Below are 14,935 nucleotides of genomic sequence, written 5' to 3' on the forward strand. Positions count from 1 at the left end.
TTATGGTCCTATAGCTTAGGGAAATTAAAATCAAAAAGACACAGCCACCCCAAAGTTTGGGACGCCTCTGTTTACAAGAACCTCGTTTACAGTACAAGTTCAACATCGCAGAAAGTGAAAAATGGATAATGAAGTTGTGGTATTTACTTACAAAGCAATATCACTCAGCAATGAAATCTATGTCATCAGGACCTTAGCAGCACAATGAGTGGATTCAGATATGATGATTCTAACTGAAATAAGTCACACAGAAAAAGAAACATCATAAGATATCAGTAATACACGGAATGTAAACTTGGCTACACAGGAACTGAATTACAGAACAGAACAGGGTCTCAAATTTAGAAAACCAACTTATGCTTGCTTAAGGGGAAAGGAGAGTTGGGGTGCGGCATAAAACCAGAGATTGAAATGAGCACAGATAAAGTTCCTTAAGCCAAATATGGAATAGACAAGAGCTACTCCTTGCTCAATGAAATGGACTCAACACCGCATATTAAACGCCTAAGAATGTACCTGACTAGTAAGTATCTTAAAACCTATGGATTGCTATGTCTCCGAAAGAGAATCAAGCAAGTGTACAGGGGCATAAACGCAGCAGTGATAGGATTGGAGAGGTTCGGTGAGCAAATGAAGACCCTTTGAAGTCATATTGCATGGTACCCATTCCACGGGTTTCAACTACCCAGGTTTAAGGTATTCTTCCTTCAGCTAAAACATGCATGTGGAACCTAGAGTATGATCAACCATGTGATCGGGAGACGTGTTCAAATATGTCTCAGTTTTCGTACCCTGGTACTTGGGTGCAACATTCCAGACGCTTTACTGACACTCTCCCGACTTGGAGAGTCAGTCCCTTTAACCTCCTGTTTGGCCCAGTTTGCAATTTCTGCGGAAGATGAACAGGCATAGCGAGAACCAATGAGAGACTAGCTGGAGGTGTCTGGACGGGCAAATTTAACTCTCATTTCCCACTAGGAAGAGGAATTAACCAAAGGCTCAGAGTGCTGTGCCGGAACCAGATTAGGGCCTGAAGCCATCCTGCGGTGTTGCGGCCAGGTCACAAGAAAGTGAGTTGAAGAAAGGAGCTCAGGGGCACTGTAATTCACAAACCTGCAGAGTTATAAATGACAGCTATCGTCCAAAAAAATACTGAAGTAAGGCTGCCAAGAGGACTTGAAAGCGGGGCAGAATTGCAGGAAACCGATTTCAGGAGGTAGACTGGAATTGCATTGAAAGCATAGGAAAAGAGGCAGAACGTCCACAATGATGCACTTGGCCAAAAAGGGCGTATGCGTTTTTTCCTGAATATATTCAGGAAAAAACGCATACGCCCTTTTTGGCCAACCAAGCAAGCCTGCAAAGGAAATCTGCACTACAATGAAATCTCACTTCCCCCTGGTCAAAAGGGACATCTGAAAAAAGTGTAAAATCCAGAAAGGCAGGACAGGCCATGGAGAACTGGGAGCCTTGTTATGCTGATGGGCGGGATGTAAATTGCCAACAGACACTCGGGAGAAGTGTATGGTGTTTCCTGAAACATCTAAAAAACAAAGCAACAGAGCCTAGGGCACTTCCACTTATGGTCCTATAGTTTAGGGAAATTAAAATCAAAAAGACACAGCCACCCCAAAGTTTGGGACGCCTCTGTTTACAAGAACCTCGTTTACAGTACAAGTTCAACATCGCAGAAAGTGAAAAATGGATAAAGAAGTTGTGGTATTAACTTACAAAGCAATATCACTCAGCAATGAAATCTATGTCATCAGGCCCTTAACAGCACAATGAGTGGATTCAGGTATGATGATTCTAACTGAAATAAGTCACACAGAAAAAGAAACATCATAAGATATCAGTAATACACGGAATGTAAACTTGGCTACACAGGAACTGAATTACAGAACAGAACAGGGTCTCAAATTTAGAAAACCAACTTATGCTTGCTTAAGGGGAAAGGAGAGTTGGGGTGCGGCATAAAACCAGAGATTGAAATGAGCACAGATAAAGTTCCTTAAGCCAAATATGGAATAGACAAGAGCTACTCCTTGCTCAACGAAATGGACTCAACACCCCGTATTAAATGCCTAAGAATGTACCTGACTAGTAAGTATCTTAAAACCTATGGATTGCTATGTCTCCAAAAGAGAATCAAGCGTGTGTACAGGGGCATAAACGCAGCAGTGATAGGATTGGAGAGGTTCGGTGAGCAAATGAAGACCCTTTGAAGTCATATTGCATGGTACCCATTCCACGGGTTTCAACTCTCCAGGTTTAAGGTATTCTTCCTTCAGCTAAAACATGCATGTGGAGCCCAGAGTATGATCAACCATGTGAAGGGGAGACGTGTTCAAGTATGTCTCAGTTTTCCTCCCCTGGTACTCGGGTGCAACATTCCAGACGCTTTACTAACACTCTCCCCACTTGGAGAGTCAGCGCCTTTATCCTCCTGTTTGGCCCAGTTTGCAATTTCTGCGGAAGATGAACAGGAATAGGGAGAACCAATGAGAGACTAGCTGGAGGTGTCTGGACGGGCAAATTTAACTCTCATTTCCCACCAGGAAGAGGAATTAACCAAAGGCTCAGCGTGCCGTGCCGGAACCAGATTAGGGCCTGAAGCCATCCTGCGGTGTTGCGGCCAGCTCACAAGAAAGCGAGTTGAAGAAAGGAGCTCAGGGGCACTGTAATTCACAAACCTGCAGAGTTATAAATGACAGCTATCGTCCAAAAATATACTGAAGTAAGGCTGCCAAGAGGACTTGAAAGCGGGGCAAAATTGCAGGAAACCGATTTCAGGAGGTAGACTGGAATTGCATTGAAAGCATAGGAAAAGAGGCAGAACGTCCACAATGATGCACTTGGCCAAAAAGGGTGTATGCATTTTTTCCTGAATATATTCAGGAAAAAACGCATACGCCCTTTTTGGCCAACCAAGCAAGCCTGCAATGGAAATCTGCACTACAATGAAGTCTCACTTCCCCCCGGTCAAAAGGGCCATCTGATAAAAGTGTAAAATCCAGAAAGGCAGGACAGGCCATGGAGAACTGGGAGCCTTGTTATGCTGATGGGCGGGATGTAAATTGCCAACAGACACTCGGGAGAAGTGTATGGTGTTTCCTGAAACATCTAAAAAACAAAGCAACAGAGCCTAGGGCACTTCCACTTATGGTCCTATAGCTTAGGGAAATTAAAATCAAAAAGACACAGCCACCCCAAAGTTTGGGACGCCTCTGTTTACAAGAACCTCGTTTACCGTACAAGTTCAATATCACAGAAAGTGAAAAATGGATAAAGAACTTGTGGTACTTACCTACAATGCAGTATCACTCAGCAATGAAATCTATGTCATCAGGCACTCAGCAGCATAATCAGTGGATTCAGGTACGATGATTCTAACTGACATAAGTCACACAGAAAAAGAAACATCATAAGATATCACTGATACACGGAAAGTAAACTTGGCTACACAGGAACTGAATTCCAAAACAGAACAGTGTCTCAAATTTAGAAAACCAACTTATACTTGCTTAAGGGGAAAGGTGAGTTGGGGTGCCGCATAAAACCAGAGATTGAAATGAGCACAGATAAAGTTCCTTAAGCCAAATATGGAATAGACAAGAGCTACTCCTTGCTCAACGAAATGGACTCAACACCGCATATTAAACGCCTAAGAATGTACCTGACTAGTAAGTATCTTAAAACCTATGGATTGCTATGTCTCCAAAAGAGAATCAAGCGTGTGTATAGGGGCATAAACGCAGCAGTGATAGGATTGGAGAGGTTCGGTGAGCAAATGAAGACCCTTTGAAGTCATATTGCATGGTACCCATTCCACGGGTCTCAACTCTCCAGGTTTAAGGTATTCTTCCTTCAGCTAAAACATGCATGTGGAGCCCAGAGTATGATCAACCATGTGAACGGGAGACGTGTTCAAATATGTCTCAGTTTTCCTCCCCTGGTACTCGGGTGCAACATTCCAGACGCTTTACTAACAATCTCCCCCTTGGAGAGTCAGCGCCTTTAACCTCCTGTTTGGCCCAGTTTGCAATTTCTGCGGAAGATGAACAGGAATAGGGAGAACCAATGAGAGACTAGCTGGAGGTGTCTGGACGGGCAAATTTAACTCTCATTTCCCACCAGGAAGAGGAAATAACCAAAGGCTCAGCGTGCCGTGCCGGAACCAGATTAGGGCCTGAAGCCATGCTGTGGTGTTGCGGCCAGCTCACAAGAAAGCGAGTTGAAGAAAGGAGCTCAGGGGCACTGTAATTCACAATCCTGCAGAGTTATAAATGACAGCTATCGTCCAAAAATATACTGAAGTAAGGCTGCCAAGAGGACTTGAAAGCGGGGCAGAATTGCAGGAAACCGATTTCAGGAGGTAGACTGGAATTGCATTGAAAGCATAGGAAAAGAGGCAGAAAGTCCACAATGATGCACTTGGCCAAAAAGGGCGTATGCGTTTTTTCCTGAATATATTCAGGAAAAAACGCATACGCCCTTTTTGGCCAACCAAGCAAGCTTGCAAAGGAAATCTGCACTACAATGAAGTCTCACTTCCCCCCGGTCAAAAGGGCCATCTGAAAAAAGTGTAAAATCCAGAAAGGCAGGACAGGCCATGGAGAACTGGGAGCCTTGTTATGCTGATGGGCGGGATGTAAATTGCCAACAGACACTCGGGAGAAGTGTATGGTGTTTCCTGAAACACCTAAAAAACAAAGCAACAGAGCCTAGGGCACTTCCACTTATGGTCCTATAGCTTAGGGAAATTAAAATCAAAAAGACACAGCCACCCCAAAGTTTGGGACGCCTCTGTTTACAAGAACCTCGTTTACAGTACAAGTTCAACATCGCAGAAAGTGAAAAATGGATAATGAAGATGTGGTATTTACTTACAAAGCAATATCACTCAGCAATGAAATCTATGTCATCAGGCCCTTAGCAGCACAATGAGTGGATTCAGGTATGATGATTCTAACTGAAATAAGTCACACAGAAAAAGAAACATCATAAGATATCAGTAATACACGGAATGTAAACTTGGCTACACAGGAACTGAATTACAGAACAGAACAGGGTCTCAAATTTAGAAAATCAACTTATGCTTGCTTAAGGAGAAAGGAGAGTTGGGGTGCGGCATAAAACCAGAGATTGAAATGAGCACAGATAAAGTTCCTTAAGCCAAATATGGAATAGACAAGAGCTACTCCTTGCTCAACGAAATGGACTCAACACCCCATATTAAACGCCTAAGAATGTACCTGACTAGTAAGTATCTTAAAACCTATGGGTTGCTATGTCTCCGAAAGAGAATCAAGCAAGTGTACAGGGGCATAAACGCAGCAGTGATAGGATTGAAGAGGTTCGGTGAGCAAATGAAGACCCTTTGAAGTCATATTGCATGGTACCCATTCCACGGGTTTCAACTACCCAGGTTTAAGGTATTCTTCCTTCAGCTAAAACATGCATGTGGAACCTAGAGTATGATCAACCATGTGTTCGGGAGACGTGTTCAAATATGTCTCAGTTTTCGTACCCTGGTACTTCGGTGCAACATTCCAGACGCTTTACTGACACTCTCCCGACTTGGAGAGTCAGTCCCTTTAACCTCCTGTTTGGCCCAGTTTGCAATTTCTGCGGAAGATGAACAGGCATAGCGAGAACCAATGAGAGACTAGCTGGAGGTGTCTGGACGGGCAAATTTAACTCTCATTTCCCACTAGGAAGAGGAATTAACCAAAGGCTCAGAGTGCTGTGCCGGAACCAGATTAGGGCCTGACGCCATCCTGCGGTGTTGCGGCCGGGTCACAAGAAAGTGAGTTGAAGAAAGGAGCTCAGGGGCACTGTAATTCACAAACCTACAGAGTTATAAATGACAGCTATCGTCCAAAAATATACTGAAGTAAGGCTGCCAAGAGGATTTGAAAGCGGGGCAGAATTGCAGGAAACCGATTTCAGGAGGTAGACTGGAATTGCATTGAAAGCATAGGAAAAGAGGCAGAACGTCCACAATGATGCACTTGGCCAAAAAGGGCGTATGCGTTTTTTCCTGAATATATTCAGGAAAAAACGCATACGCCCTTTTTGGCCAACCAAGCAAACTTGCAAAGGAAATCTGCACTACAATGAAGTCTCACTTCCCCCCGGTCAAAAGGGCCATCTGAAAAAAGTGTAAAATCCAGAAAGGCAGGACAGGCCATGGAGAACTGGGAGCCTTGTTATGCTGATAGGCGGGATGTAAATTGCCAACAGACACTCGGGAGAAGTGTATGGTGTTTCCTGAAACATCTAAAAAACAAAGCAACAGAGCCTAGGGCACTTCCACTTATGGTCCTATAGCTTAGGGAAATTAAAATCAAAAAGACACAGCCACCCCAAAGTTTGGGACGCCTCTGTTTACAAGAACCTCGTTTACCGTACAAGATCAATATCACAGAAAGTGAAAAATGGATAAAGAACTTGTGGTACTTACCTACAATGCAGTATCACTCAGCAATGAAATCTATGTCATCAGGCACTCAGCAGCATAATCAGTGGATTCAGGTACGATGATTCTAACTGAAATAAGTCACACAGAAAAAGAAACATCATAAGATATCACTAATACACGGAATGTAAACTTGGCTACACAGGAACTGAATTCCAAAACAGAACAGGGTCTCAAATTTAGAAAACCAACTTATACTTGCTTAAGGGGAAAGGTGAGTTGGGGTGCCGCATAAAACCAGAGATTGAAATGAGCACAGATAAAGTTCCTTAAGCCAAATATGGAATAGACAAGAGCTACTCCTTGCTCAACGAAATGGACTCAACACCCCATATTAAACGCCTAAGAATGTACCTGACTAGTAAGTATCTTAAAACCTATGGATTGCTATGTCTCCAAAAGAGAATCAAGCGTGTGTACAGGGGCATAAACGCAGCAGTGATAGGATTGGAGAGGTTCGGTGAGCAAATGAAGACCCTTTGAAGTCATATTGCATGGTACCCATTCCACGGGTCTCAACTCTCCAGGTTTAAGGTATTCTTCCTTCAGCTAAAACATGCATGTGGAGCCCAGAGTATGATCAACCATGTGAAGGGGAGACGTGTTCAAATATGTCTCAGTTTTCCTCCCCTGGTACTCTGGTGCAACATTCCAGACACTTTACTAACACTCTCCCCACTTGGAGAGTCAGCGCCTTTAACCTCCTGTTTGGCCCAGTTTGCTATTTCTGCGGAAGATGAACAGGAATAGGGAGAACCAATGAGAGACTAGCTGGAGGTGTCTGGACGGGCAAATTTAACTCTCATTTCCCACCAGGAAGAGGAAATAACCAAAGGCTCAGCGTGCCGTGCTGGAAGCAGATTAGGGCCTGAAGCCATCCTGCGGTGTTGCGGCCAGCTCACAAGAAAGCGAGTTGAAGAAAGGAGCTCAGGGGCACTCTAATTCACAATCCTGCAGAGTTATAAATGACAGCTATCGTCCAAAAATATACTGAAGTAAGGCTGCCAAGAGGACTTGAAAGCGGGGCAGAATTGCAGGAAACCGATTTCAGGAGGTAGACTGGAATTGCATTGAAAGCATAGGAAAAGAGGCAGAACGTCCACAATGATGCACTTGGCCAAAAAGGGCATATGTGTTTTTTCCTGAATATATTCAGGAAAAAACGCATACGCCCTTTTTGGCCAACCAATCAAACTTGCAAAGGAAATCTGCACTACAATGAAGTCTCACTTCCCCCCGGTCAAAAGGGCCATCTGAAAAAAGTGTAAAATCCAGAAAGGCAGGACAGGCCATGGAGAACTGGGAGCCTTGTTATGCTGATGGGCGGGATGTAAATTGCCAACAGACACTCGGGAGAAGTGTATGGTGTTTCCTGAAACACCTAAAAAACAAAGCAACAGAGCCTAGGGCACTTCCACTTATGGTCCTATAGCTTAGGGAAATTAAAATCAAAAAGACACAGCCACCCCAAAGTTTGGGACGCCTCTGTTTACAAGAACCTCGTTTACAGTACAAGTTCAACATCGCAGAAAGTGAAAAATGGATAATGAAGTTGTGGTATTTACTTACAAAGCAATATCACTCAGCAATGAAATCTATGTCATCAGGCCCTTAGCAGCACAATGAGTGGATTCAGGTACGATGATTCTAACTGAAATAAGTCACACAGAAAAAGAAACATCATAAGATATCAGTAATACACGGAATGTAAACTTGGCTACACAGGAACTGAATTACAGAACAGAACAGGGTCTCAAATTTAGAAAATCAACTTATGCTTGCTTAAGGAGAAAGGAGAGTTGGGGTGCGGCATAAAACCAGAGATTGAAATGAGCACAGATAAAGTTCCTTAAGCCAAATATGGAATAGACAAGAGCTACTCCTTGCTCAACGAAATGGACTCAACACCGCATATTAAACGCCTAAGAATGTACCTGACTAGTAAGTATCTTAAAACCTATGGATTGCTATGTCTCCGAAAGAGAATCAAGCAAGTGTACAGGGGCATAAACGCAGCAGGGATAGGATTGGAGAGGTTCGGTGAGCAAATGAAGACCCTTTGAAGTCATATTGCATGGTACCCATTCCACGGGTTTCAACTACCCAGGTTTAAGGTATTCTTCCTTCAGCTAAAACATGCATGTGGAACCTAGAGTATGATCAACCATGTGATCGGGAGACGTGTTCAAACATGTCTCAGTTTTCGTACCCTGGTACTCGGGTGCAACATTCCAGACGCTTTACTGACACTCTCCCGACTTGGAGAGTCAGTCCCTTTAACCTCCTGTTTGGCCCAGTTTGCAATTTCTGCGGAAGATGAACAGGCATAGTGAGAACCAATGAGAGACTAGCTGGAGGTGTCTGGACGGGCAAATTTAACTCTCATTTCCCACCAGGAAGAGGAATTAAACAAAGGCTCAGCGTGCCGTGCCGGAACCAGATTAGGGCCTGAAGCCATCCTGTGGTGTTGCGGCCAGCTCACAAGAAAGCGAGTTGAAGAAAGGAGCTCAGGGGCACTGTAATTCACAAACCTGCAGAGTTATAAATGACAGCTATCGTCCAAAAATATACTGAAGTAAGGCGGCCAAGAGGACTTGAAAGCGGGGCAAAATTGCAGGAGACCGATTTCAGGAGGTAGACTGGAATTGCATTGAAAGCATAGGAAAAGGCGCAGAACGTCCACAATGATGCACTTGGCCAAAAAGGGCGTATGCGTTTTTTCCTGAATATATTCAGGAAAAAACGCATACGCCCTTTTTGGCCAACCAAGCAAGCTTGCAAAGGAAATCTGCACTACAATGAAGTCTCACTTCCCCCCGGTCAAAAGGGCCATCTGAAAAAAGTGTAAAATCCAGAAAGGCAGGACAGGCCATGGAGAACTGGGAGCCTTGTTATGCTGATGGGCGGGATGTAAATTGCCAACAGACACTCGGGAGAAGTGTATGGTGTTTCCTGAAACATCTAAAAAACAAAGCAACAGAGCCTAGGGCACTTCCACTTATGGTCCTATAGCTTAGGGAAATTAAAATCAAAAAGACACAGCCACCCCAAAGTTTGGGACGCCTCTGTTTACAAGAACCTCGTTTACAGTACAAGTTCAACATTGCAGAAAGTGAAAAATGGATAATGAAGTTGTGGTATTTACTTACAAAGCAATATCACTCAGCAATGAAATCTATGTCATCAGGCCCTTAGCAGCACAATGAGTGGATTCAGGTATGATGATTCTAACTGAAATAAGTCACACAGAAAAAGAAACATCATAAGATATCAGTAATACACGGAATGTAAACTTGGCTACACAGGAACTGAATTACAGAACAGAACAGGGTCTCAAATTTAGAAAACCAACTTATGCTTGCTTAAGGAGAAAGGAGAGTTGGGGTGCGGCATAAAACCAGAGATTGAAATGAGCACAGATAAAGTTCCTTAAGCCAAATATGGAATAGACAAGAGCTACTCCTTGCTCAACGAAATGGACTCAACACCCCATATTAAACGCCTAAGAATGTACCTGACTAGTAAGTATCTTAAAACCTATGGATTGCTATGTCTCCGAAAGAGAATCAAGCAAGTGTACAGGGGCATAAACGCAGCAGTGATAGGATTGGAGAGGTTCGGTGAGCAAATGAAGACCCTTTGAAGTCATATTGCATGGTACCCATTCCACGGGTTTCAACTACCCAGGTTTAAGGTATTCTTCCTTCAGCTAAAACATGCATGTGGAACCTAGAGTATGATCAACCATGTGATCGGGAGACGTGTTCAAATATGTCTCAGTTTTCGTACCCTGGTACTTGGGTGCAACATTCCAGACGCTTTACTGACACTCTCCCGACTTGGAGAGTCAGTCCCTTTAACCTCCTGTTTGGCCCAGTTTGCAATTTCTGCGGAAGATGAACAGGCATAGCGAGAACCAATGAGAGACTAGCTTGAGGTGTCTGGACGGGCAAATTTAACTCTCATTTCCCACTAGGAAGAGGAATTAACCAAAGGCTCAGAGTGCTGTGCCGGAACCAGATTAGGGCCTGAAGCCATCCTGCAGTGTTGCGGCCAGGTCACAAGAAAGTGAGTTGAAGAAAGGAGCTCAGGGGCACTGTAATTCACAAACCTGCAGAGTTATAAATGACAGCTATCGTCCAAAAATATACTGAAGTAAGGCTGCCAAGAGGACTTGAAAGCGGGGCAGAATTGCAGGAAACCGATTTCAGGAGGTAGACTGGAATTGCATTGAAAGCATAGGAAAAGAGGCAGAACGTACACAATGATGCACTTGGCCAAAAAGGGCGTATGCGTTTTTTCCTGAATATATTCAGGAAAAAACGCATACGCCCTTTTTGGCCAACCAAGCAAACTTGCAAAGGAAATCTGCACTACAATGAAGTCTCACTTCCCCCCGGTCAAAAGGGCCATCTGAAAAAAGTGTAAAATCCAGAAAGGCAGGACAGGCCATGGAGAACTGGGAGCCTTGTTATGCTGATGGGCGGGATGTAAATTGCCAACAGCCACTGGGGAGAAGTGTATGGTCTTTCCTGAAACATCTAAAAAACAAAGCAACAGACCCTAGGGCACTTCCACTTATTTTCCTATAGCTTAGGGAAATTAAAATCAAAAAGACACAGCCACCCCAAAGTTTGGGACGCCTCTGTTTACAAGAACCTCTTTTACCGTACAAGTTCAATATCACAGAAAGTGAAAAATGGATAAAGAACTTGTGGTACTTACGTACAATGCAGTATCACTCAGCAATGAAATCTATGTCATCAGGCCCGTAGCAGCATAATGAGTGGATTCAGGTACGATGATTCTAACTGAAATAAGTCACACAGAAAAAGAAACATCATAAGATATCACTAATACACGGAATGTAAACTTGGCTACACAGGAACTGAATTCCAAAACAGAACAGGGTCTCAAATTTAGAAAACCAACTTATGCTTGCTTAAGGGGAAAGGTGAGCTGGGGTGCTGCATAAAACCAGAGATTGAAATGAGCACAGATAAAGTTCCTTAAGCCAAATATGGAATAGACAAGAGCTACTCCTTGCTCAACGAAATGGACTCAACACCCCATATTAAACGCCTAAGAATGTACCTGACTAGTAAGTATCTTAATACCTACGGATTGCTATGTCTCCGAAAGATAATCAAGCATGTGTACAGGGGCATAAACGCAGCAGTGATAGGATTGGAGAGGTTCGGTGAGCAAATGAAGACCCTTTGAAGTCATATTGCATGGTACCCATTCCACGGGTTTCAACTACTCAGGTTTAAGGTATTCTTCCTTCAGCTAAAACATGCATGTGGAACCTAGATTATGATCAACGATGTGATCGGGAGACGTGTTCAAATATGTCTCAGTTTTGGTCCCCTGGTACTCGGGAGCAACATTCCAGACGCTTTAATAACACTCTCCCCACTTGGAGAGTCAACGCCTTTAACCTCCTCTGTAGCCCAGTTTGCAATTTCTGCGGAAGATGAACAGGAATAGGGAAAACCAATGAGAGACTAGCTGGAGGTGTCTGGACGGGAAAATTTAACTCTCATTTCCCACTAGGAAGAGGAAATAACCAAAGGCTCAGCGTGCCGTGCCGGAACCAGATTAGGGACTGAAGCCATCCTGCGGTGTTGCGGCCAGCTCACAAGAAAGCGAGTTGAAGAAAGGAGCTCAGGGGCACTGTAATTCACAAACCTGCAGAGTTATAAATGACAGCTATCGTCCAAAAATATACTGAAGTAAGGCTGCCAAGAGGACTTGAAAGCGGGGCAGAATTGCAGGAAATCGATTTCAGGAGGTAGACAGGAATTGCATTGAAAGCATAGGAAAAGAGGCAGAACGTCCACAATGATGCACTTGGCCAAAAAGGGCGTATGCGTTTTTTCCTGAATATGTTCAGGAAAGAACGCATACGCCCTTTTTGGCCAACCAAGCAAACTTGCAAAGGAAATCTGCACTACAATGAAGTCTCACTTCCCCCCGGTCAAAAGGGCCATCTGAAAAAAGTGTAAAATCCAGAAAGGCAGGACAGGCCATGGAGAACTGGGAGCCTTGTTATGCTGATGGGCGGGATGTAAATTGCCAACAGACACTTGGGAGAAGTGTATGGTGTTTCCTGAAACATCTAAAAAACAAAGCAACAGAGCCTAGGGCACTTCCACTTATGGTCCTATAGCTTAGGGAAATTAAAATCAAAAAGACACAGCCACCCCAAAGTTTGGGACGCCTCTGTTTACAAGAAACTCGTTTACCGTACAAGTTCAATATCACAGAAAGTGAAAAATGGATAAAGAACTTGTGGTACTTACCTACAATGCAGTATCACTCAGCAATGAAATCTATGTCATCAGGCCCTCAGCAGCATAATGAGTGGATTCAGGTACGATGATTCTAACTGACATAAGTCACATAGAAAAAGAAACATCATAAGATATCACTAATACACGGAATGCAAACTTGGCTACACAGGAACTGAATTCCAAAACAGAACAGGGTCTCAAATTTAGAAAACCAACTTATGCTTGCTTAAGGGGAAAGGTGAGTTGGGGTGCCGCATAAAACCAGAGATTGAAATGAGCACAGATAAAGTTCCTTAAGCCAAATATGGAATAGACAAGAGCTACTCCTTGCTCAACGAAATGGACTCAACACCCCATATTAAACGCCTAACAATGTACCTGACTAGTAAGTATCTTAAAACCTATGGATTGCTATGTCTCCAAAAGAGAATCAAGCGTGTGTACAGGGGCATAAACGCAGCAGTGATAGGATTGGAGAGGTTCGGTGAGCAAATGAAGACCCTTTGAAGTCATATTGCATGGTACCCATTCCACGGGTTTCAACTACCCAGGTTTAAGGTATTCTTCCTTCAGCTAAAACATGCATGTGGAACCTAGAGTATGATCAACCATGTGATCGGGAGACGTGTTCAAACATGTCTCAGTTTTCGTACCCTGGTACTCGGGTGCAACATTCCAGATGCTTTACTGACACTCTCCCGACTTGGAGAGTCAGTCCCTTTAACCTCCTGTTTGGCCCAGTTTGCAATTTCTGCGGAAGATGAACAGGCATAGCGAGAACCAATGAGAGACTAGCTGGAGGTGTCTGGACGGGCAAATTTAACTCTCATTTCCCACTAGGAAGAGGAATTAACCAAAGGCTCAGAGTGCTGTGCCGGAACCAGATTAGGGCCTGAAGCCATCCTGCGGTGTTGCGGCTAGGTCACAAGAAAGTGAGTTGAAGAAAGGAGCTCAGGGGCACTGTAATTCACAAACCTGCAGAGTTATAAATGACAGCTATCGTCCAAAAATATACTGAAGTAAGGCTGCCAAGAGGACTTGAAAGCGGGGCACAATTGCAGGAAACCGATTTCAGGAGGTAAACTGGAATTGCATTGAAAGCATAGGAAAAGAGGCAGAACGTCCACAATGATGCACTTGGCCAAAAAGGGCGTATGCGTTTTTTCCTGAATATATTCAGGAAAAAACGCATACGCCCTTTTTGGCCAACCAAGCAAACTTGCAAAGGAAATCTGCACTACAATGAAGTCTCACTTCCCCCCGGTCAAAAGGGCCATCTGAAAAATGTGTAAAATCCAGAAAGGCAGGACAGGCCATGGAGAACTGGGAGCCTTGTTATGCTGATGGGCGGGATGTAAATTGCCAACAGACACTCGGGAGAAGTGTATGGTGTTTCCTGAAACATCTAAAAAACAAAGCAACAGAGCCTAGGGCACTTCCACTTATGGTCGTATAGCTTAGGGAAATTAAAATCAAAAAGACACAGCCACCCCAAAGTTTGGGACGCCTCTGTTTACAAGAACCTCGTTTACCGTACAAGTTCAATATCACAGAAAGTGAAAAATGGATAAAGAACTTGTGGTACTTACCTACAATGCAGTATCACTCAGCAATGAAATCTATGTCATCAGGCCCTCAGCAGCATAATGAGTTGATTCAGGTACGATGATTCTAACTGACATAAGTCACACAGAAAAAGAAACATAATAAGATATCACTAATACACGGAATGTAAACTTGGCTACACAGGAACTGAATTCCAAAACAGAACAGGGTCTCAAATTTAGAAAACCAACTTATGCTTGCTTAAGGGGAAAGGTGAGTTGGGGTGCCGCATAAAACCAGAGATTGAGATGAGCACAGATAAAGTTCCTTAAGCCAAATATGGAATAGACAAGAGCTACTCCTTGCTCAACGAAATGGACTCAACACCCCATATTAAACGCCTAAGAATGTACCTGACTAGTAAGTATCTTAAAACCTATGGATTGCTATGTCTCCAAAAGAGAATCAAGCGTGTGTACAGGGGCATAAACGCAGCAGTGATAGGATTGGAGAGGTTCGGTGAGCAAATGAAGACCCTTTGAAGTCATATTGCATGGTACCCATTCCACGGGTCTCAACTCTCCAGGTTTAAGGTATTCTTCCTTCAGCTAAA

This window comes from Pseudorca crassidens, unplaced genomic scaffold (assembly GCF_039906515.1).
Source record: "Pseudorca crassidens isolate mPseCra1 unplaced genomic scaffold, mPseCra1.hap1 Scaffold_52, whole genome shotgun sequence".
Lineage (NCBI taxonomy): Eukaryota > Metazoa > Chordata > Mammalia > Artiodactyla > Delphinidae > Pseudorca > Pseudorca crassidens.